The 22,046-nt window shown below is 39.4% G+C and overlaps 1 protein-coding gene across 2 annotated transcripts in view; it reads left to right on the top strand.

Annotated features, from left to right (window-relative positions):
- Positions 1-22,046, top strand: part of TMTC2 (transmembrane O-mannosyltransferase targeting cadherins 2) — a 361,794-nt gene that overhangs the window by 137,095 nt on the left and 202,653 nt on the right. The gene's annotated exons all lie outside the window — the stretch shown is intronic.

Genomic DNA, 22,046 nt, shown 5'->3' with positions numbered 1-22,046 from the left:
GAGATGTATTTCATTCATTTGCTCCCATCTCTTCCAGTCTTTCCACTCTGTTTACCATCTAGCTCTTGGTATTTAGCTCCTTTTCCCATGCTGTTATCTCCTTGTATCTTGCCAGTTCAGCTTACTGTGGTTGAGTATGCAAGTGCATCAGCTGATATAAATCTACAAGCCTCCCTGAAGTAAAGACAGAGCACTTAGTGTTCAGGTTCAACAGAAATACACAGGACCTGAATTTAGGGCTCTGGCATATTTTTCCCCCTAGTAGGAGCTGCCATGCAGATGTATTACAACCTCCTCCAGAAGAAATATTTCTCAGAATGGAACTAGTGGCTAACAAGCAAAACTGAGAAGTCTTCTCTGTTGTTTGCATTAGAGCAGTGCCTAGAAGTCCCATCTGAGACCAGGGCTCCATTGTGCTTGGCGCTGTACAGAGTAAGAGAAAAGCTGACCAAAATTTTTCTGATGAATCAATTTCCCATTGGAAAATGCAGATTTGAAAATATCAAAAAGTTTCATGGGAACATATCAGTTTCACTATTTTTGATGGTAAATTATCAAAATGTTTAGTTCAATGAGGTCAAAGCACTTTGTTTTGACATCTGATATTATAAAAGTCTAAATGAAGCCCTTCACCTTTATTGAAATGAATTACTTTGGAAATTTCGTTTTGTGGGAAATTTTGAAATTTCAACTTTTTGCTCCAATTCAAGACTAAAAGAAATTCTGAAATGCTTGAATTTCCCACAGAATGGACATTCCAAGTTTCAGTCAGCTCACTTTAAGAGACAAGTCCCAGCCTTGATGAGTTTATGATGACAGGGCAGACAGAAGGCGGGACCTAGCAGTCTTCTGCTAAACTGGTGTGAAGTGTCAACTTACATTAAACACTTTGTTTACTCGGGTGTTTGTCTGAGAATGTAAGAACGCTTCTGAGCACGGTTGCCAACTTTCATGCGGTAAATAAGCACACCGACTTTCACAATAAGCCAAAAATCAAGCTAATCCCATTTCAAAACAAGGCCAAAACAAGTCAATCCCTAAGAACCCCAACACTCTATGTGACTAGATCCCCCCAGCGTGCAGTCTGAGACTGTGGTGTGCCCGCTGTGTACCCTGACACTCTCCCCCCACCTTACCCCTGCTTGCCAAGAGCTGATCAAAAAAAAGCAACAAGCTACAAGCCAAAAACTAGCAAACAAGCAACTCACAAGCCAACAAGAAGCCCAATTTCTGTGTTTTTTTCCATGGGTTTGGCATGTCTGCTTCTGAGAGCCAATGAACAAATAGCATGAGTATACTAAATAGTGACTTCTGTGGAAAAGAAAGTGTGTACGTGTATTTAACTGCAATTTGCATTTTAAAGTTATATGGCGGGAATTTTCACATGTTTGGTACATAATTCTGTAGTCATGTTTGAAAATGTCACTCATTATCCACAGAAGAAAATGAGGGATAAAACTCTATTTTTATTCCTACTGTGTACATATTTCCTAATATGTCAAATTTGAAATATATTTTGTTGGTGTTCCTATCTAAACTAAACCACAAACCCTTTTCTCTTCTTATGATCAAAATCCTCTCATGAATCCTTCTCCCAATTCTGTCTTCACACCTGGACTGAAGGCAAGCTGTTGATTTTGGTTCCATGGAATAACTAAAATTAGGAGAGTCGTGAGGAGTCAAGATGGAAACAAACACAGTTTTAGGCAGGGGATTTGCTGCTCAATTCTATCCCATCCACTTCAGCTTTGTATCTGTGTAATTTATTTCCTTTCCCTGAGTGGAGTATTTCATATTTACCGTAGAGTATCAAGTCTTCGTATTTTTCGTTTGTTTGTTAAATTTATGATGTTTTTTTTTGGGCAAATAACACTGAGGCTGTTGTTTTTGTTTTTGAAGATTTACACCACATGCACAGGGAACATGGCTCATGGCGGCACTTCTCAGGAGAGCAGAAGGCCAGGGCTGGGTTGCTGCTATGTACAGGGCTTTGTCAGGAGCACACGAGGAAATGAATCTGGATTATGAGACATAAGACATCTGAATCCAATCCTTCTTAAAACCTGTGTGTTCGGGGACAGGACCACCATCCACATTCATCATCCTGTGTGTTGGATGGGATGCCCCTTCAACAGCCTTGCTCTTAAGAGCCGACTCTTGTACCTATAGAGTGTGAGAGTTGTGATGTCCTTACCACGCAGGTGCAAATTAAGAGAAAAAACACTGATGCATTGCCAAACTTGCTCAGTCAGCATCTGAATTATCATATGAAATAAATCTATAAAACTAGATAAATATAGATTTGACTTTGAGGTGTCCAATGTGGTGATAGTAATAGAACTATTGACTTTCTGTAAATATGGTTAAGTTGTCACAGTCCCTAAAACCTATTCTTCCTTCATCGTCTGTGATCCCTGATGCCCGGACTTCTTTGATGTTTGGTTCTCTCTTCCTGTGTACTTGCTTCTGTTTTGGTGGTATTAGCAAATTCAGTCACAGATTAATTTAGACTAAAACTCCAGGCAAAGGCATGAAGCAGCGGTACTGGTTGTAGGGAGACACTTGGGTATTTTGTGTTTCAAAAAAGCCTCTGGACAACACACACATATCCTGAACTGGGCGGCAACCATTAGGCAGTACCACTGTTGGAAAGTTAAATGCTTCTTGATTTCAAATCTCGAAGTGGAATGCAATTTGGGTTAAAGTGATCATGAAAAGATGGATTTCACAAGGAAAGGAAAGGAATGTGAGAAGCAGAATAAGGACAATGGACTTTAGAAAAGCACATCTTAACAAACTTAGAAAATTGGTTGGTTAGTAAGGTCCCATGGAAAGAAAATCTAAGGGATAATGGAGTTCAGGAGAACTGGCAGTTTCTCAATGAGAATATTAAATGCACAACTACAAACTAGCTCAGTTCAGAGGAAGGATAGGAAGAATGGTAAGAGGTCAATGAGCTTCCATCAGGAGCTCTTTAATGACCTGAAAATCTAAAAGAAACCCTAAAAAAAAAAAAAAAAAAAAAGTGGAAACATGGACAAATTGCTAAGGAGGAGTACCAAAGTATAGCACAAGCATGAAGGGACAAAATCAGAAAGGCAAAGACACAAAATGAGTAGTACCGAGCAAGGGCCATAAAAAGCATGACAAAGGGTTCTTTGAATACATTAGGTGCAAAAGAAAGACAAAGGAAAATGTAGGTCCTCTACTCAGCTTGGAAAGAGAGCTAATCACTGATGACCTCTAAAAAAGGCTTAGCTGTTTAATATCTATTTTGCTTGTCTTCTCTAAAAAGGTAAATTGTGACCAAATACTTAACACAATTAATATTAACAATGAGGGAGAAGGAACAAGTCAAAAGTGGGAAAGAACAGGTTAAAGAATATTTAGGTAAGTCAGATGTATTCAAGTTAGCAGGCCCTGATGAAATTCATTCCAGGGTATTTAAGGAACTAGCTGAAGCAATCTTGGAACTGTAAGCAATTATTTTTGAGAACTCATGGCGGATTGGTGAGGTCCCAGATGACTGGAGATAGGCAAACATATTTTTTTAAAAGAGGAACAAAAAGGACATTCAATACCTGGATAGGTACTGGAACAAATGTATTAAGCAATCAATTTGTAAGTTCTTAGAAGATAATAGGGTTATAAGGAATAGCCAGCATGGATTTGTCAGGAGCAAGTCATGCCAAACCAACCTAAATTACTTCTTGGACAGGGTTATGGGCCTAGTGGACAGGGGGGAAGCAGAAGATGTTTTAGATCTTGATATTTAGTAAGGCTTTTGGCACATGACATTATCAGATGCAAACTTGGGAAATGTGGCCTAGATGAAATTACAATAAGGTGCATCCCCAACTGGTTGAAAGAGCATAAGATAACTTTAAGAGTAGTTATCAATGGATCAGTGTCAAACTGGGAGGGCTTATCTAGTGTGGTCCCTTAGGGGGTCAGTCATAGGTCCGGTACTATTAAATGTTTTTCATTAATGATTTGGATAATGGAGTGAAGAGTATGCTTATAAAATTTACATATAACACCACACTGGAAGAGGTTGCAAGCTCTTTGAGGACATGATTAGAATTCATAATGACCTTGACAAATTTAGAGGATTGGTCTGAAATCAATAAGATGAAATTCAGTAGAGACAAATGCAAAATATTACACTTAGGAAGGAAAAATCAAATGCACAAATACAAAATGGAGCATAACTGGCTAGGTGGTGGTGATGCAGTAAAGGATCTGGGGGTTATAGTGAATCAGAAACTGAATATGAACCAAGAATATGATGCAGTTTCAAAAAAAGACTGTCATTCTTGGAGTTTATTAACAGGAGTGTTATATGTAAGACACGGGAGGTAGTTGTCCTGCTCTATTTGCACTGGTAAGGTCTCAGCTGGATTGTGTCCAATTCTGGGCACCACACGTTAGGAAAGATGTGGACAAATTGGAGACAGTTCAGAGGAGTGCAATAATAAATCTGACCTTTGAAGAAAGATTTAAAAAAACTAGGTATGTTCAGTCTTGAGAAAAGAAGACTAGAAGGGACCTAATACATCTTCAAATATGTTAATTGCAGTTAAATTGTTCTCCATGTGCACTGAAGGTAGAACAAGAAGTAATGAGCTTGATCTGTAGCAGGGGAGATTTAGGTTAGATACTAGGAAAAACTTTCTAACTATAAGAAGCTCTGGAATAGATTTCCAGAGGAGATTATGGAATCTTCCTCACTGAAGGTTTTTAATTATTTTTAATAATTTGGACAAGTTCCTGTCAGGGATGATTTAGATGTACATGGTCCTGCCTCAGCTCAGGGGTCTGGACAAGATGGCCGGTTGAGGTCCCTTCCAGCCATACATTACTCTGATTCTGTGATTGTGAAGAAGTAGAACCAGCTGTCCATACTACTACTTGGAAGCTCCCCAGAGAGAGCACAGTTTGATAACTATTGTTTGATTTTATTTCTCTTTTGTTTGGCATCTCTGGACTCATATATAGAATGTATTTATTTATTGATAGTTTGCAGTAACCATATTGAGGTAATGTCAAAACTCTCCCATATAAGTCCCAAACCAAAACTTTCTACAGATCTCTCATGCATTTCTAAGTGTTAAAGAAAAATAAGTCTAACTATGTATTTTTCTGGATCCCATCACTATGAAACACTCAGATACTCTAATCTTGAATGAATTTAACTTGGCTGCGTCTCTAAGAGAAAAGGTAAATAAGGAGCTGAAACATGGAGAGAATAAGTAACTTGCTCAGGATCACATGAGCAGTCAGTGGGAAAACCTGAAACGGACTTTCGGTCTCCTGAGTCTCCATCCCATGCTTTAAACAACAAGACCATCCTTTAGGTCACAGAACTGGAAGTCAGGAGATCTGGCTTCTTTTCCCTTTGCCTTGAACTTCTTATGACTTTGGTTAAGCCAACGAATCTTCATGCCTCAGTTTCCCCAGCAGTAAAAATGTGGAAAGTACTTCCCTATTTGACATTGGTGCTGATTAGAAATCCATGGCTTCAGCGGAACACAGATATTATTCTGAGTGCCATAGGAATGTCTATACATAAATAAAAATAAAGTAAAATCAAACCATTTGAATGCTGTGTTAAAAAAAAAAATGCACCTCTTCTTTCTCTAATATTCTCATGTACTTCTTTAGGCAGCTCTGCTTTGTGTCCCTCTCCTCAGGCAGAGTGCTGCTTGAGCAGCAGCTTCCTCAGCACCAGAGAAACTTCCTTTCAGCCACCTAAACTCCCAAGTGGGCTCCTCAACAACTAATATCCCAGTTTCTCCAGAGAGGCTTAAATTAGGGACATTTTCTATTTACCTTTCAGGGGTTTATTTCTTTTTTATAAATAGCTTGCATTTTATAAGAATACATTGTCATGGAAGATAAATGGCATGTCACAGATACTGGGCTTGAGTAGCAGCTGCCTTTTATCTTCTGGAAGCTGCCAGTCTTTTCAGCTGTTGTTTGATAGCCTGTCTGTACTCTTCTGCTTGCCAGTTCTGGAGCAGTGGCTTCACTTCTATTGAAGGCCAGCAGGGCCTTCTAGTTCTGGTTCCTGAGCACTGTGTGGGGGTTAGGGTATGTCTACATTGCATGGCAGGGGGCTGATTGCAGTATGTGTGGATATACCTGAGCTAGCTTTAATTTATCTAGCTCAGGTGCTGATAGCAGTGGAGCTCTGGTTTCAGCATGACCGAGCTGCCTGAAAGAAAAGGAGGACTTGTGGCACCTTAGAGACTAACCAATTTATTTGAGCATGAGCTTTCGTGAGCTACAGCTCACTTCATCGGATGCATACTGTGGAAACTGCAGAAGACATTATATGCACAGAGACCATGAAACAATACCTCCTCCCACCCCACTCTCCTGCTGGTAATAGCTTATCTAAAGTGATCATCAAGTTGGGCCATCTCCAGCACAAATCCAGGTTTTCTCACCCTCCGCCCCCCCCCCCCCCACAAACACAAACCCACTCCCCCGCCGGCAACAGCCCATCCAAAGTGACCACCCTCTCCACAACGTGCACGACAATCAAGGTGGGCCACCTCCCGCACAAATTCATTTATTTGAGCATGAGCCCTCGTGAGCCACAGCCCACCCCATCGGACGCACACTGTGGAAACTGCAGAAGACACCATATGCACAGAGACCATGAAACAATACCTCCTCCCACCCCACTCTCCTGCTGGTAATAGCTTATCTAAAGTGATCATCAAGCTGGGCCATCTCCAGCACAAATCCAGGTTTTCTCACCCTCCGCCCCCCACACACCAAACTCACTCGAGCTGCCTGAGTAACTACCCAGGGTTCCAGGCAAGCTTGTACAGCCCATGCTGAAGCTATGCAGCCATGTCTTCATTGCTGCTGTTACCTGAGCTAGCTAGACCAAAGCTAGCATGGGTACCTCTACACGAGCTACAGTCATCCCCCCCCACCCACCCCCCATTGAAAGGTAGGCATATCCCTAGAAGGCATATCCCTAGAAGTAGCAATTTAATTCCCCTCTGCAAGGGAGAAATTATTGCAATTTAGAGAAGAAAATGTAAAGTTAAAGGAAGACAGAGTGATAGATTTAAAAGCCAAGTTAAAGCAGACAAGTCACCTTTATCTAAAGGTCTGCTGTGCTGTGCTCACTCTAATATTACACAGCTCAGACCTGCATAGCAGTATTAGAAGCCATTTCTCAACCTTTTTGTATTTCAGAGTGCACTTTGAGCCTTACCATTAACCCTGTGATGAGATTGAAATACTGCTCCCCTGGAGGGCTGGAAATAATTTTCTAGACATGCTGCAAAGCCCTGTTGGTTGGCTATTTCGGAATAGCTGAGGCACTTTGGATGTGGGGCTTGTTGTGGGTTCTGATTTGTAATATGTTTGCTGACCAGATGTTGGCATCGAGGGATGGGGGAGGGAGGGAAAGGCAAGAAAGTTGCTGCTGTTTTGGTTTAAAATGATTTTTGTGTGTATCTTCTAAAGTAATATCAAGGATGACTATAGCCCAGGATAAGTGTTCTTAACATAAAGAAAAGGAGTACTTGTGGCACCTTAGAGATGAAGAAATTTATTTGAGCATAAGCTTTCGTGAGCTACAGGTCACACGAAAGCTTATGCTCAAATAAATTTGTTAGTCTCTAAGGTGCCACAAGTACTCCTTTTCTTTTTGCGAATACAGACTAACACGGCTGCTAGTCTGAAACCTGTTAACATGAAATTCTGGCCCCACTGACATCAAAGGCAAAGCTTCTATTGACATCAGTGGAGCCAGGATTTTACCCCTTTTCTTTTTGATATATTGGACACAGTGTCCAACCATAAACTGTCGTATGGGTTGTGACAAAACTGAGTCAGACAAACAAAAATGGGAAAAGTTTGAGATTTCTCACTAATCTCTGAATTATGGATTTATTTTTAACTTATTTATTTTACCTCTTGGTTTACCATTGTTATGAGCTCTGGACAATATTCTCTAGGCAAGGATTGAAAATATCCCAGAGTCATCACTTTCTGTACAATCCAAGTTTTTATTTTATTTTAAAGTTTCTAACTCTTGTGATTGAAAAGCTAACTATCCACATATGAATCAAGAGTGGCCAAAATAGGGATTCAGGCTGCAGACAGACCACTTCAGTGTCTCTGCTGCTGCTCACAGCTTTCCCAGGCTGGAATATAGTGAAAACAGACCAATATCTCATCAGTTCTTCGCAGTTGCTGCTCAGAACACTGTGGACATCGTAGAAGTAGTGGGTCAATTTCATTGTGCTATGCTATTTGGGAAACTGTGTATGCAATGAAAGGAAAGAGGAGGGAAGCTGAAGAAAACAGGAAACAGACATTGAAGAGGACAATTCAGGAAAAGTTACGTTGTTATATACACATTAGAGGGAAAACATGTAGAATAAAGCTGGAAATGGAAAGAAAGTGGTTGTATGAGATGGGCAACTTAAAAATGTGTTAAACTAAAATGGTGACTAACAATACACACAGTATGTGATATTATTAAGCCAATATATTGAGTTATGGGGTGGAAGGAATAGAATGGAAGGAAGGCCTGGTGCTTAGAGTGTTAGTCTGGGACTTAAGAGACCTGGGTTGAATTATTGCTCTGCCACTAGCTTCCTGTGTAGCCCTAGGCAAGTCACTTTGTCTGTGCCTCAGTTCCCCATCTGTAAAATAGGGGATAGTAGCACCTCTTGACCCCACAGGAGTGTTGAGAATAAATGCATTAAAAGCTGTCAGGTGCTCAGATATTATGGTATTGGGGGCCTTTAAAAGTCCTAAAATAGATAGGGAATATGACATTGGGAGGTGTCAGCACAGGTATTTTTCACATTAGTTTTAGTCCTTGGACTAGTTGGTGTCAGGTAAATGTTCCAAGCCTGGTCCCAGGTAAAAGTGGCATTGCTCTATGGCAGAACAGCTATAACCTGTACGCTGGGCATACTCCTGTTATCGTGATTGTGTGACTAGCTGTACTGCTGATTTGACATAACAAATACATTGCAACATTACCCTGTGAATTTACTGGAATGCCAAGACTTCAGAACACTGCTGTGGTGTGGTAGCTGCAAAGCAGGACCACCAGCAAAGCAGATAAAGTACTGTCTCTTACTTAGCATCTATTTGTATACATTTACAGTTTTTTAAGTGTACAGTGAATTTTTTTTCCCCTATAGCTGTCTATTAAAATCTAAATTCTGCTCTCTGACACACAGGAATGGATCTCATTGGTTTCCATGGGAGATGCATGTACACAGTAATGGGTAGAATTTGGCCCTAAGTGTTTCCCTTTCTTGTGCCAAATGTTGTTGCATCCCAGTCTGGATGTGACATGCAGGCCCCTTTGGCTGGCTGAAAAGTCTGTCTGAAGCGCAATTTGACTTGGTTAGCTATATTATGACTAACCACTCATTGCCTGGTTTCTTCTTCAAATGCAGTCTAAGAGCATGTTTACAGTTAAATCCAGCATCTCTTGATGGAAGTGTACTTTGCCACAGCTGTAAATGCATCTGTGAAAGTAAGAACAGTCAAAAAATTGACTGAGTGGGGACAATTCGTCAATTTGTTTCATGTAAGTATGGAAGGCGGGTGGTGGTTTGTTTCATTCCCAACATTTTTAGACCTTAAGCCTTTCACTCTAAGTCAAGTAGAATGCAGATTGATTGATTTGTCATGTATCCTATGTATCAAATGATTCTACATGTCAGCAGCTAGACCTGCATAAGTTAAACCACCTCAAAATATGAAAAAAACCCAATACGGGAGAGAGCTATGATGAAGCTTGTAATTATATAAACTATGCAAATGCACAGAGGTCTTATTCTTTTGTACTTGCAATCCCCAGCCTGAGAGCAGGGCCATTAATCAACTTTGCAGTATGCAGTCTTCTGTCCAATTAGTAGTATAAAGCTAATTTAAGCCCTTGTACTCTGCCTCTCTTTTCTTTTCTTTTTTTCTTTTTCTTTTTTCTTTTTCTTTTCTTTTCTTTTCTTTTCAGCGAATGGAGCAAGGCAGTGTTAGTAGCTAAAAAGAGGGGGAGAAAGCAGTAATGTTAGTTCTTGGTTGGACCATAAAATAATATAACAAAATATGTATCACTTAGAGCTTTATATATACAGATACTAAGTAATCTAAATGTGCATCACGTGTGTATTCCAATGCTTCAGTATGGTAATATTTTTCTAGATCAACATATTGTTAATACAGGGGACTGGTATATTGAACTAAGGAAACCTCTCTTCCCCATCTCTCGTTTGATTAAAAATCCTCCTGGGAGGTCTGTCTCACATATGGAATTAGTTACTGGTTTCTACAGATTGATATGAACCACAAATGGAATCATAGGATGCATTATATAACCTTTTGTGCTGTTACCCTCATTGCTATAGTGTTTCTTTAAAAAAAAAAAAAAAAAAAATGGAGGCTTACATTCTATTTAAGGTAACAATGCAAACTTACTGCTCCATGAATGACATGGTTAACTGCCAAATAGAACATTACTCACACTTATGGTCAGGAGCAACCTTTGTTGTGGTTGGTGTGCTCCATGTTCAATTGAAATGGAGCTTTCTGTGCATTAGATAAAACCTAATGATTTTTCAGAAGGCTTGAACCTGAAAAACAGAACCATATTTTGTGGTTGAGTATGCTACAGTCAGCATTCTTATTTTACTGTTTAAAATAGCTGCATTTTGAAGGACATTGAAATTAGCTTCAGGACTCAATCTCCAAGTAAAACACCCCCTCTGATTTAAACTTGCAGTTTATTTTTCTCTTTTGAGGAGATTCAAACCACAGTCGTTAAAAAGGTCAACCTTCGGGGTTTTTTGGGGTGAGGAGGGTAAGTTCCCCTGTCTGGCTTCTGTCATTTTGCATCACTGCCTTGGCATCATTTAAAATCTAGCCTTTACTGATCTGAAGAAATAATAAAAAATTCCTCACATTTAATAAAATATGTGACTCAGTCCTTGTTTCTGCAGATTTCATGTTGGTGGACTCTTGGGCTTGCTTTGATCCCATTACAGGACAGGGATGTACTGTATTATCATATATTTAGAACACATGCTTTTCATAGTGAAAATCAATTCGAAACTATCCCCATTACATGCAGTGAATGACTTTTAGTTGTAAAATGTCGCCTGACCTCTTGCCAGATCTTTTCATCTAAATAAAAACTGCACATGGAAGTCAATAAACTGTGATACACAAGCTTTGTGTGCTACGTAGGCTTTTGTGTTTACGGAAGTAAACAAAAGATTCGGAGCACTACTGTCAACTGGGGATTTATTTAGTCCCTTGATATGCCTTGTATTCAGAGCTAGTCATCTGGGTATTAATTTTTCCAGAAGTTATAAACCTGTACAAAACTCTGAATGTGCTGAAACAAGTACATTCTATACACTGCATGCATTTTGTGATGCTGCAGCCCTGCTCCTAACTCTCCACTCCTTTGGGTGGCAGCAGCAGGGGACCTGCAATCTCCTCTCATTCATGTGAATAGATGCTTCTTTGTCCTCTTCACTTCCAAGTGGCTGGTACTGCTGTTCCCCAAAGCTCCCAGGCCCCCTTCTTCCAGACCCTGAGTGAGAACAGGAGGATTGGGACCTATTGGCCTACTTTTGAGAGCTGCTGATCTCCTGCAGCTCCCTTTTGATTTCAGTGGGACTTGCAGGTGTTCAATGCTTTTGAAAATCTCTCAATGCCAATTTTTAATAACACAGTGTGGATTTTTAAAAGAAGATTAAGCTCTCACAGTGCAAAATTGAAAGGTTTTTTTTGGATAAAGTTTTTTTCTTTAATACCGAAGTCTTAGTACATTTGGTATAGTTGCTGCTGAGTTGTGTATTGCTTTGTCCTCTCACTTGCAAGTTCAAACTAATATTTTGGAAGCGGGGAAAAAGGAAATGACTCCTTTGGTAAACTAATAATCAAATCTATAACGAGAGACGTATTTTTGATCTGAGCAGAGGATGTGTAGAAGCAAGTTTCAGTTTAACAGAGTGGTCAGCTGCTGGATGATGGTTGTTCCTGTCTCTGGCATTAAAGAAGTTTTGTACTGTGTGTCTTAAGATGCAAAACTATGGAGACGGGGTAGGCAACCTATGGCACATGTGCCAAAGGCGGCACGTGAGTTGATTTTCAGTGGCACTCACACTGCCTGGGTCCTGGTCACCGGTCTGGGGGGCTCTGCATTTTAATTTAATTTTAAATGAAGCTTCTTAAACATTTTAAAAACCTTATTTACTTTACACACAACAATAGTTTAGTTATATATTATAGACTTATAGAAAGAGACCTTCTAAAAACATTAATGTATTACTGGCACGCAAAACCTTAAATTGGAGTGAATAAATGAAGACTCGGCACACCGCTTCTGAAAGGTTGCCGACCCCTGCTATGGAGTGTTCTCTCACTCCTGCCATTGGCTAGGGATCTCTTTTGAAGCATGGGGTGAGAATATACTTTCAGGGGATTTGTTCAGTTGATGTTAATTTTTATTTTTCATTCTGAGGTTATATACCAATTACCAATATCAAGAACAGTGTGGCTTTTTTTTTTCAGTCTTGTTTAACGTGTAGGGTATTGGTGGGCTGGCTGCTTGTCACAGAAATTCAAATAAAACTTGGCTTTCTTCATAATAAAGTGTATGTAACATTTTAAAAATGCTGACATATAATATTTTGGTCATTGCAGAACTCCTGATAGCAGTACTAATGGGGTAATATGACTTCAGTAGCTTTTGGTATTCACCTGATGCTTGAAAAATATTTAACAATTCAAGTAGCAAGTGTTTATCACTAAACTTATTGTAACATTAAACAGCTATGTTTCAGCATGTTTTAAGAACATTTTAGATGGCAATTACTCTCTAAGTAAATACTATATTTGCATAATGGAAAAGGGCTTTTAAACGCCTTAGAATTTTCAGATCTGGGCATTTCCTTGTGCAAAATGTTTTTAATTAAATATTATTTACATTTTGTGTGTTTGTGAAGGGAATCTCAGGCCACTAGGTGTTTCATAATGAAAGTGGGAGAGGTCAGATGGGTAGCTATGTACTTTGAGGGACGTAAAACCATATTTAACTTTTACAGACATACTGCTGTCAAGGTTTAAATTCTAAATTTGTTCATGAACTAGAAAAGTCACCCAGGGGACCAGTCCTCTTGCTATGGATCACAAAAGAAAACAACAGCACGGGATTAAGAGTGTAATGGGTTAAAGTTACCCCTGGTATAACTCCCCTTAAGTAAGTGGAGTTGTGTCAGAGATAAATTCTGTGCTGTGTGTGTAAGATTCTGTCCTAGTATTTTGCCTAAAATGCATATACTTCTCTTCATAAATGATTCTACTGTTTGTATTACATGCTAAGTAGCAAATCATGGATTTTTATGCCTATTCCCTCCATCCAAAAGAAGCCCATTTTTAGCAATATTTTCAAACACGAATGCCTAACTTTAAACTCCTAACGTTGTATTTAGGGACATAAGTGGCCTGTTTATAAGAAGTGCTGAGTAGAGCCAATCAAAATATTTCGACTAAACATTTGTCTATTGAAAAATGCCACTTTTGTCAAAACTAAAATATTTTGTGGAAATATATCTGGTCCTGGATGGGCTAGCTGGACAAGAGACTGATTCTGTAGCCTGGTGTAATGGTTGGGGCTCTGGTTTAGGAATGTAGAAGATCCAGATTCAAGTGCCTATTTTGAATCAAACAGGGACTTGAACCTAAGTCTCACAGATTCCTAGTCTAGGGTCCTAACCACACCAGGACCTAGAATCTCTCATATTTCATGAAAATTTTTACAAGGTCTCTTCTACATTCTACATCAAAATTAAAACAAATTGTGAAACTGTGAAAAGTTATTTTCCAGCCAGCCTGAACGCTGAATACTCACATCTCGCTCTGGATTGGACCCCTTGCACCACTGTAAATTAAAGATAACTAAAGAGGCCAGGCATAGTTTGTGTCTTCCTGAGGCCAGTGTAGTTGGCAATAGAATCAGAAGAACAAAAAAGCAGGTATACATAAGCAATCTGGTCTCTAGTATATGTATGGCACTTCGGTCAAATGAGACCTGAATAAAACTCAAGTGAATGGGGTACAGTGTTCTGCTGATCTTTCTGTGGATCCTTCTGATCCACCTAGAATACCACATCTTGGATGGATGATCTTCTTTTTCTGCCTTGTGTGCTTCTGCCATCAACTTTCCCATCTAGCACGTTTCTGGGTACATTGCCTGCTGAAACTTTTAAAATGTGCAATGCCATTCAAACCTTTCTTTTAATAAGATCTCTGACTAAAGAACGTTTGCTGCGTTCTAATACTTTTTAGTTGGTTACGTGATATATCCAGGATATTTTCAGAATTCTTCTATCACACCATAATTCAAAGGCTTGTAGTTTCTTTATTGTTGATAGTTGGATTGTCCATGTTTCACATCCATAATTTAACACAGACCGATTTTAAGTTGAGTCAGAATTTAGTCTTCAGGTTTATGTCCCTTCTCATGAGATGTTTATTCTTCCAGAATATGTGTTTCACTCTTACTATTCTGGTGTTGATTTCAGTATCTGATCTTCCATCTTCTGTAATGAAGGTTCCTAAGTAGCAATAATTTCTCACTTGCTGTATGGCTGAGCTGTTCACTGGAATCTTGCATGTTTTTCCCAGGATCCTGGCATACTATCATTTTTTGTCCTGTCCACATGTAACTCCAGACAATATTCTTTGCCATATTCATATATGATCTCCACTGACTTCATCAGACCTTCTTCTGAACCAGTCCAACAGCACTGTCCTCTGAATAGCGAATGTTATTCACCCGTTTCCCATTCATCATCTTAATATTTTTCTTCTGTTTCTTCAATTAATTTAATGAAACACTTGCTATAAATTCTGAATAAAGTTGGTGACATTATACAACCTTGTCTCCATCCTCTCTTGATCTCTGTTAGATTTTCATTTTCATATCACATTATAATTGTTTTATTACTTGGAGTTCTTATCCATCAATCCCTACGGTGCTTAATATGTTGAGCAATTTGGAGTGGTAGATTCTTGCAAATGCTTTTTGAAAGTCAATGAAATGCAAGTATACTGATTTCCCTATTTCAACTGATCTTTCTGATATGACCTTCAAGTTCATAATGGCGTTTATTATGCCCTTTCCGTGTTTGAAGCCATATTGATGTTTCCTTATTTCCTTATCAGTCTTTCCTGGTATTTGGTCTTGAACAGCTCACAAAAGTATCTGAGGCATGAGATACCAGGCTGATGGTTCTGTTGTCTTTATAGTCCATAGCATTGTTCCTTTTTGGGGATTTGGATAAACAGTGAGTTTGTAACATCTTCTGGAAATTCTTCTGTTTCAAACATATTCTTCATTACCTCTGACAGGGCTTCCAAGTCTTCATCTCCTATGCTTTTTAACAATTCAGCTGGTATTCTATCACATCACAGAGCCGTGATTTCTTCGTCCATTTTTGGTGGGCTGGCTTGATTAGTATCCGGTGCAGGTTTTTCAGGCCTATCATCACCATATAGTTCCTTGATATATTCTCACCATCTTTAGGGTCTGTTGAATACTCTCAATTTTTGTCCTTAAGGGTTGTATTGATCATGTTTCTTCTGCAATTGAAAGCCCTTATCTTTTGATTCATCGTACTTTATCTTTATCCAGTTCAATTTCTTGCATTTCTCATTCAGCCATTCAGACTTCGTTAATCTGCATTAATTGTTTATTTTATTTCATCATTGATATTCCTTTTTTTTCCCGGTTGTCAGTCTTTGTGCTCTTTACTTTCCTTCTTTTGACCGTCAGAGCAATAATTTAATCTGTTACCCAGGGGTTTTTCTTAGGTAGTAACTTCTTCCGTACATATTTATCTGCAGCTTTTTCGATAGCCTTTTACAGATGTTCCCAAATCACTTGGTCTTTGTTTTCATTAATGATCCACAACACTTCTTCTTGGTAGTGACTTGTATCTTATGATTCTTCAGCACTTCAAGGTTCCATCTCTCTGTAACTTTTACAGTTTGATATTCAGTCTCATCAATATCAATCAATGATCTGATCCACAATCCTCACCTGGCATAATCTTAACCTTCCAAACACTGTTTCTTTTCCTATTATTGAACATGATAAAAATCAATTTGGTTTTTATACATTCCCTCTGGTGATTCTCATGTGTGCCTTGTGCTTCTCTTTTGTTCAGAATAAGTATTGCAGATAATGAGGTAATGTTGATTGCAGAATTATATGAATCTTTCTCTTCTGTCATTTCTTTCAACAAGGCCAAATGGGCCAACTGCCAAACAGATTATTTCCTTTCCTACTTTTGCATTCCAGTCTCCCATAAGAATTACCACTCTTTTTCTTTCCGCCACTAATTTCTATTGCCTCCTCAGTGTTTTCTTAGACTTTTTTTTGATATCCTCGTCAGAATCTACAGTTGTTGGAGCATAAACTTGAATAATAATTTTATCTATTGGACTTGCTTTTTTCACTATTATCATTACATGTCAGATGATAGATTCTCTTGTCAGTCCTTCCAGCTATAGTTCTATCTACTAAAATTGCCACTCCTTCCCTATTTTGACATCTACCTGTATGAATAACTCTGTATTCTTTGCTGCTTGGAAGACTTGTGACAAAGTCCAGAACATCTCACTTTGTCCCATTATTGTAAAGTCTAGCTTTATCATTTCTCTGCACATGTTGTTGGCTCGCTTCCCGGATTGCAAATTCCATATGTCCGGCCATGTGGGGTATCAGTTTGCACTAAGGGTAAATCAGATTGCATGTCAGTTGAGTAATACTAGGTCGGGTTATCATGGTATAACTTTGAAGCTAATACTCCATAAGGGCTCCAAGACTCAAGTGCAGCCAGATTTTTTTTCGGATTGGAACCCTAGCCTTTAGCCAAAAGGTTTAACCCACAAGGCAGCAAGGATTTTGGCAGGCATTATTTTTCCCCAAAGTACGTTGAATGATCTGTGGTGCTGATTCCTATCATCAGAGCATTGTGACAGTTAGCAAAATTCTTCCATTAACTCCCATTAGAGTTTATGGTGCTCAGAGCATTTGAAACACAGGCCACTGATTTAAGTGCCTAACTTCAGGCAGTGAAGTTTCAGTATGTTGATGTTTGATTTTTAGTTAAGATTAAGATTGTTAAGATTATGACATAATCAGAGTCCAAATTATGGCTGGTATTCCATCTATAATGCATGCAGCTCTGCCTTTTTTACATAATTACATGTTCTACAGATGGATTGCATAAAGAGTTGTGGGAACTAACTTTGAAGGATGGGGGGTAATGGGGAGCATGTCCAAACCTCAGACCATGAGGGCATGATCCAGGATCTTTCAAAAGTTTGGCCATCAGCAATATTGGGTTTTGGTATTTTTGAATTTCCTGGCTTCTGGTCATTTTGTTTTCCAGCTGTAATGTTAAATGATTACATATACACTCTTTGCTGCTTGGCAATTCTAAACATTTAACCTATCTGGACAGTTGTATTTTTTTTCTTTATAATATTACAGCTGTGTGTTGGCTTTGCACTGAACCAGTGAATTGTGATCTAAGGTGGCAGGCATTAATTGGATGAACAGAACAGTATTTAACACATCCACTTTTATTTCTTTTCCCAGCGGCACTCTGAGTTGAGTAAGGGGAGGAAGGGAAATATACCTGCAGACCTGAAGCTGACTACTTTTTTCTGGGTCAATTGTCAAGAGGGAATTTTCTCAGCTTATCACCTTATGTCCTTTTAAAACAAACAAACCCCCTGGTGCTTCTATAGGCAAGCAGTACAGATGGAGAAGACAAACAGTCTCTGTATTTTTGTTCTCAGGCTTATAGGAAACTAATTAAAAATGCATTTGGGAAAATGGTGGTAAATAAAACTTGCCAGAAGGGTACATATTTTCACTGAATTTGTTCACTTTGTGCGCCCTAAATGTCAGAGAGAGCTTATGTACTTGTTGTGATTAAAATTATAAGGCTGGTATAGACATGTGCAGTCCACCTATAAGCCTGTGGGCTTGATTGTATTGTGCAAAAGGAAGAGCTTCAGTGACACCAAAGATCTTGCTTCTCTCATCCCTATAAAATATGAAAATAGATTCCCACAATAACAAACCGTTATGATGCCCACAGTATCGATTCCCACAATAACAAACCCCCTTAGAAGTAAGTGGAAAGGAATATTGATATAATAAAGGAACCAAGCAGAGGAAAAGGTCTGTGTAAATTCTCTCCCACCCTGAAAAAACAAGACTCCTTTTTTTTTTTTTTCTTCTTTACCCTGTATGTGTGTTAATCTCTGGCCTCCTGTGCTATTGCAGAGCACAACAATGAGACATGCATCAGGAGCAACGTCATTCTGTTCGCAGGGACTGTATTTTTAAATGTTGATATAGGTTATAGCTCCATCTGACTTGGAGATTCTTCTCTTAAAAGGCATTATTAAAAGTGGCAAAACACCACCAGAGAACAGCTCTTGTGAGTTTTAAAATAGTAGTAATGCCGCTTTCAATCTTCTCGTAAGTACAGTGTTTGCTTCTTTGGACTACTTTATCTCTCTAATCTGGTTTTTTATAACTAGAAATCTAGGGGAAACTCAGCATTAGGAATTTTGTCTTTTACTGCTTAATTCATTCATGATGCACAGATGTGTTTAGTACTTACTCAGTTCGTTATTATTATTGTTTTACATTACAGCAGCACCTGCAGACCTCCAAAAGTTTGGGCTCCATTGTGCTCAGTGCTGCATAAATACACACAAACAAAGCGTGTATGTGTACACACATACACATCACATCCTTTTTCCAAAGAGCTTGCAATCTAAGATGACCAGTGCAACATGAAGGGTCATGAGAAAAGGATAAAACTTGTACATTATACTTGTCTTCTAAATTACAATTCCTCTTATTATGAATTGAGGTCTAACTGTTCCCATCTGCTCTTCAAGCTGGTATAGTTCCCTGATCTATGTAAACAAACAGAGGGTAGTGCAGACTGATTGACATTAGTACTGCCAACCCCAAGCACTCCAAATTCATAAGTCAGGCCCCCCAAAATCGTGAGATTGGCTGAAAAAAAAAATCAGTTTTTAAAAATAATAATGTTGAGCTCTTTGTTTTATTTGTCTTCTGGTTTTTGAGCCTTTAGAGTACATGGGATTTTAAGCTTTATAATCCACCCGTATAAGGGCTATACACATCTTTTATTCAAAAGTTGAACTTCTCATGTAATGTTGAACTTGTCTCCAGGGGCTGTATTGTGAAGAAAAACACCCAATATTGTAAGACTTAGGATAAAATTGTACAAGCTGGCAACACTGTTGACCCACATTTCTTCACCTAAAACAAACCAAACAACCACAATCCTCTTTTAACCAACACATTGGAATCTTTTCCAAAGCTCCTAATTTCCTAATCAGTTGATTGTCCTGGCTGGCTGCTGTGAGGATCCTGCATGCCATGCCTCTTAAATCCCTCACCTTATGGCACAGAAATATAGACACCTGCACTGTTGGTCTCAAATAACTCTTTCTACGAAAGAATCACCCTGTTAAGAGTGAAAAGATCAGCATGGCTGCAAGGATGTGCTCGTCAGCAGTCTGAGACTGCTGTGTAGCAGCAGAAAGGTTGGCATGTCCTTACTCTCTGAATTTAGTCTCCAAGGCTCTGCAGTACCCAGATGGCTCTCTATGCTCTGCTGGACTGATTATAACTCCTGCTATTAAGTGACATAATGTATCTAGATACAGGTGTCAGTGTAGTTTCTGCACTAACACCTGTCAGGTTCATTCTGTGACTGCAGATCTGCTTCCAGTACATAAGCAATGTACCCATGTAGCAGATAAATTAGTATGCTTCATTTTTTTTTTTTGGTTACGTCCTGGCTTCCAACTTCAAGAAAGTTAGTAAGAAGTGAGAAGGGTATTCCGAAGTAGCTGTAATGTGTGTATGTTAATGAAAACATTGGTATATTCCTGAGTGTTTGACTTATGCTTCAAGTATCAGGGGGTAGACATGTTAGCCTGTATCCACAAAAACAACATGGAGTCCGGTGGCACCTTAAAGACTAACAGATTTATTTGAGCATAAGCTTTCATGGGTAAAAACCTCTCTTCTTCAGATGCATGGAGTGAAAGTTACAGATGCAGACATAAATATACTGACACATGAAGAGAAGGGAGTTACCTCACAAGTGGAGAACCAGTGTTGACAGGGCCGATTCGATCCGGGTGGATGTAGTCCACTCCCAACAATAGATGAGGTGGTGTCAATTCCAGGAGAGGCAAAGCTGCTTCTGTAATGAGCCAGCTACTCCCAGTCCTTATTCAAGCCCAAATTAATGGCGTTAAATTTGCAAATGAATTTTAGTTCTGGTGTTCCTCTTTGAAGTCTGTTTCTGAAGTTTTTTTGTTCAAGTATAGCTACTTTCAAATCTGTTATAGAATGTCCAGGAAGATTGAAGTGTTCTCACACTGGCTTTTGTGTGTTACGATTCCTGATGTCTGGTTTGTGTCCATTTATTCTTTTACATAGGGACTGTCCGGTTTGGTCAATGTACATGGCAGAGGGGCATTGCTGGCACATGATGGCATATATAACATTAGTAGACATGCAGGTGAATGAGTCTCTGATGGTGTGGCCGATGTGGTTGGGTCCTCCGATGGTGTCACTAGAGTAGATATGGGGACAGAGTAGGCAACGAGGTTTGCTACAGGGATTGGTTCCTGGGTTAGTGTTTCTGTGGTGTGGTATGTAGTTGCTGGTGAGTATTTGCTTCAGGTTGGGGTGCTGTCTGTAAGCGAGGACTGGCCTGCCTCCCAAGGTCTGTGAGAGTGAGGGATCGTTTTCCAGGATAGGTTGTAGATTGTTGATAAAGTGCTGGAGAGATTTTAGCTGGGGGCTGTACGTGATGGCCAGTGGTGTTCTGTTGTTTTCCTTGTTGGGCCTGTCCTGTAGTAGGTGATTTCTGGATAGCCGTCTTAAAGATGCTGGCATATTGTGGGACAACTTATACCTTCAAGTCAGTGGCACTGCTATGGGTACCCGCATGGCCCCACAATATGCCAGCATCTTTAAGACGCAAATATCTGGAATGGTAACAGGGTTTAGCTGATTGCCATACTTGGGGTCGGGAAGGAATTTTCCTCCAGGGCAGATTGGAAGAGGCCCTGGAGGTTTTTCGCCTTCCTCTGCAGCATGGGGCACGGGTCACTTGCTGGAGGATTCTCTGCTCTTTGAAGTCTTTAAACCACAATTTGAGGACTTCGATAGCTCAGACATAGGTGAGAGGTTTTTCGCAGGAGTGGGTGGGTGAAATTCTGTGGCCTGCGTTGTGCAGGAGCTCAGATTAGATGATCATAATGGTCCCTTCTGACCTTAGTATCTATAAATCTATGAACACATAAAAGCCAGTGTGAGAACACTTCAGTCTTCCTGGACATTCTATAACAGATTTGAAAGTAGCTATGCTTGAACAAAAAAAACTTCAGAAACAGACTTCAAAGAGAAACAGCAGAACTAAAATTCATTTGCAAATTTAACGCCATTAATTTGGGCTTGAATAGGGACTGGGAGTAGCTGACCCATTACAGAAGCAGCTTTGCCTCTCCTGGAATTGACACCTCTTCATCTATTGTTGGGAGTGGACTACATCCACCCTGATCGAATCAGCCCTGTCAACACTGGTTCTCCACTTGTGAGGTAACTCCCTTCTCTTCATGTGTCAGTATATTTATGTCTGCATCTGTAACTTTCACTCCATGCATCTGAAGAAGAGAAGTTTTTACCCATGAAAGCTTATGCTCAAATAAATCTGTTAGTCTTTAAGGTGCCACCGGACTCCTTGTCACTTATGCTTTTAGTTTCAGATATATCTGTCTGTAGTAAAGCTGCTACTTTTATTTTTATTGTTTTTAAATTAAAAAAAAAATCTCTCTACATATGATCAAGAAAAACCCTTATGGGGAAGAGAATTGGAATACATCACTAAACCTAGCCAGTG

The sequence above is a fragment of the Natator depressus genome, chromosome 1, assembly GCF_965152275.1.
Source record: "Natator depressus isolate rNatDep1 chromosome 1, rNatDep2.hap1, whole genome shotgun sequence".
NCBI classification, from domain to species: domain Eukaryota; kingdom Metazoa; phylum Chordata; order Testudines; family Cheloniidae; genus Natator; species Natator depressus.
Note: the sequence above shows the minus strand (reverse complement) of the source record. Positions and strands in the feature narration are given on the sequence as shown.